The sequence below is a fragment of the Macrobrachium nipponense genome, chromosome 21 (genome assembly GCF_015104395.2).
Source record: "Macrobrachium nipponense isolate FS-2020 chromosome 21, ASM1510439v2, whole genome shotgun sequence".
In the NCBI taxonomy this organism is placed as follows: domain Eukaryota; kingdom Metazoa; phylum Arthropoda; class Malacostraca; order Decapoda; family Palaemonidae; genus Macrobrachium; species Macrobrachium nipponense.
The window spans coordinates 45,893,327-45,897,288 of NC_087212.1; positions in this window are offsets into that span (position 1 = coordinate 45,893,327).

The following is a 3,962-nucleotide window of genomic DNA, read 5'->3' on the forward strand; positions in this document are numbered from 1 at the left end:
AGAGTTAGACTCAGAAAAAGGCTCAATAGGCCTTGTACTCACACCCTTTTGTGCAGCCCGTCTAAATCTATCCCTCTCTAACTTCTTCAAGTAAGAAGTTAGTCTTCCATTCATTAGCATTCAACCTTTCACACTCATGACAGGTGTTAGCCAAAGAACATTCAAACCCTCTACACTTACGACATACAGTGTGAGGATCAACCGAAGCCTTCGGTATCCTCACCTTGCAGCCTACATTCACACACACTCTCACACTAACACTTGAATCAGACATTCTAGTAGAAAAATCAAAAGCAAGTCCAAATCCAGTCCACGGTAGCGAATGCCAAAACAACGATCCAGGTACGTCACCAAAAAGTCCAATAAAGTTGATCAATTGCCTTGAAAAGCGAATTCCAGTCAGGAGGTAGTAACAAAAATGTTGATACCACCGGCGACAGAGAAAATATGATAGAAAACGGGAATGGTTCCTAGTCCTCCCACCCAGGGCAGGCCGGTAGATCACCTGACCTACCTGTAGCGAGTGGCGCGAAATTTGAATTTCTGTCGGGGACGACGGAGTCTTAGCTAATTATATATCTGACAGGTAAGTTGATTGAATGAAAATCTTATTTGACAACAATGAGTGAAAGAAATCTTTTCATTGGTACTTATAAAATACACTGGAGCATAATAAAATTTTGTATTATTTTACTAACTGTACATAATTATTTACATAATTCTTGTATTTTTTAGTGATAAGGCTTCCTTTCTGTCTTGTTTACTGCCTGTCTGTCTTCTTCAAAATAACAACATTCCTAGAAGCCTATTTTTGAGCCATACATTATAGTACAGTATGGTCCCCAATTATGCGAGAATATGGTCAATCCACGGCCTCGCAGAATTAGAAATTCACAGATTCTGAAACAAATACCTTTGTAATGGTAATTGCTTTATAGCAAAGGATTACGAATTAAAGGAAAGGAAAACACATCTTTGAGAAGTTCTGCAGCAAGGAGGCATTCGCGCCCGTATTGGAGGCACCTGTTCTCACAATTGTTCTGGAATCATCGGGCGTGTTGGGGAACGCAACAGGCGCCGAAGTGTCGTGAGAAACGCCACGATTTCTGATGCAATACATCTTCGAGATTCTTCTAAATCGTTCCAGTAATCTTGGGAGTCTGTGACGTTCGCCATAGGCCCCGCCCCCAGGTCACCGTATAAATATGACTGACGAAGTAGGAGAAGGCAGATCATCAGTAAGAGCCACAGATCAGATTATCAGTGAGAGCTCAGCAGCAGAGATCAGAGATCATTCGAGAGAGATAAGAGAAGAAGGAACCTACAAAGGATCAGAGAGGAAAAGGTCTAGGCCTGGGAGCGTTGCAGAGCCGATCAGACGCCCCCTCCACTGCACTGGGGACACTAAAATCACTGTCCACTGCACTATTCACTGCACTATGCTTACCTTCTAAAGCTGCCATCTTAAGTTCCATCCTCTTGAGGGCAGCTTTCAGATCTGGGAGTTCTGAAGACGAATCTGCAGGTTCTGTGAAGGGAGAAGGGGCTGATACCGAGGGAGAGGGTGCAATTACTACATGAGGGGTAGGAGCTACCAAGTCAGAAACTGGCTCGTTTGAACGAGGAATGGTTCCTAGTCCTGCCACCCAGCGGCAGGGCGGTAGATCACCTGACCTACCTGTAAGCGTTTGCCCCGAAATTTGAATTTTTGTTGGGACGACGGAGTCTATAGCTAAGTATATATCTGGCAGGGAAGTTGAATGTACAAAACATGTTATTGTTATAATACAATTAAGTTTGTTCATACTTACCTGGCAGATATATATATATAGCTGTATTTTCTGAAGTCCGACAGAATTTAAAAATTCGCGGCACACGCAGTGGGCGGCCAGGTGGTAGTACCCATTCCCGCCGTGGGAGGCGGATATCAGGAACTATTCCCATTTTCTATTCATATTTTATCAGTGCCACTGTCTCCTGAGGGGAGGTGGGTGGGCACTTTAATTATATATATCTGCCAGGTAAGTATGAACAAACTTAATTGTATTATAACAATAACATTTTGTTCATGAAACTTACCTGACAGATATATATATAGCTGAATCCCACCTTCGGATGGTGGGAAGAGACAGAATAGGATTTTTTGGGAAACTAAATTAAGTAGATGATATACATCTTAGGCGTTCCTCACCTGGTTAGACATAGCCGACTTCGTGATTACTGTCACCAAAGTCTACTTCTGCGTTACTAGAGTTGCCAGCGAGGTAGAGACCTGTAATGCTGGTGCGCTCTAGATGATCTGTCAACGGGGGCGTGACCACAATGTGACTAGACCATATGACCATACTTCTGAGGGCACCGAAGCTAAAACCACCACCTGACCTAACCTATCAAAGTTAGTTCCATAACTTCTAGGCTAAAGAAAAGGAACGCGCCTCAAGCGACCAACCCTTCAAAGTTAAAAGCACACCTATCCCTTTTCTATAGGATAGGATTCGTGTTGCTTCCTGCCCCCAATAATATATCTACGGAAATGTATGGTCCTAGCGACTTACAGATCTCAAATGTCGTCTTCACATCCAGTCGGGAGTGTGAAGCGAACACAGAGTTGGCTTCGCTAAAGCGTGGCACTCAGTGTGACTGAGTGTCATGCTCTGTTGAAATGCTTCCGAGGCCGCGCCCTCACCTCTTGAGCATTCATATTAAGAAAAAATCTCAAATCTTTATGCAAACATAATGAATGAGACCTCTTAAAAGAACTCCTTGGCTATAATGCCAGGGTTTTCTTGGACATGAACCAGTCTGGTCTTTTACGGAAACACCGCAGATTGTCGGGAGTGGTGAAGCGAACACAGAGTTGCTTCGCTAAAGCGTGGCACTCAGGATGTTACTGAGTTGTCATGTTCTGTTGAAATGCTTCCGAGGCCCGCGCCCTCACTTCTTGAGCATTCATATTAAGAAAAAATCTCAAATCTTTATGCAAACATAATGAATGAGACCTCTTAAAAGAACTCCTTGGCTATCATGCCAGGGTGTTCTTGGACATGAACTAGTTCTGGTCTTTTTACGGAGCACCGCAGATTGTCCGTTGACCTTGACTTTCTATAGTTTTATCAAGATAAAACTTGAGAGACCCTACAGGGCACGGACTCTAATGCCCTTGCCCAATAATTTGTGCCATACCCTTGGTCTCCAAGCCTTTCGGTCAAGGGTTATAACAGGTTTTCCGTTCTTATCAAGAACGGAAGGCTTAGAGGCACAGACCGCATTATGTCCTTTAAAGCCAAAACCTCTGAAGATGGCTAAAACCTCACTAACCCTCTTTGCCGTGGCTAGAGCGGTTAGAATATTAGCCTTTCTGGTCACGTGTATTAAGTTCGCAGAAAGGATAGGTTCGAAATGCTTTTGGCATCAGAAACTCAGACTACGTCTAAGTTCCATGCCGGAACCTTTGATCCAGAGAATTTCAAGATCTCCACAGACCTCAAAGATCGTGAAGCTTTGTTGTTTGACAGAACCGAATCTCTGAGCCTAGAGGCCGTCAACAACATATTTGCATATTCTACAATAGTTAGGACTTCTAGCTTATCTCATACTTCAGACGGAAAGATAGAACCATAAGGAAATTCACAGAGGTCGAGTTGGAGGAATAGTCATTTCCCTTCACTTACTCCAGAAACGGCCTCCTCCGATTGAACACTGAAAATAGGCAGCACTGCTTTGCCTTGGCCAAGAGACTGCCATCTCTTGAAGATCTTATCGCTATGTACCGTTGAAGACGAAGGTAGATATTGAATGCAACCTACGTCTCACAGACGAATCGAGAGAAGGATTCTCAAGATTCTGAACTGTGCTTACAAATGACTAAAAACGCTAACCGCTATTTCATTGCTGTCCGGTGGAGAAGTCGTAGTTGCAATGAAAGCGGGGCGTTCTTCAGTAATGAAAACACAGGGGGAACG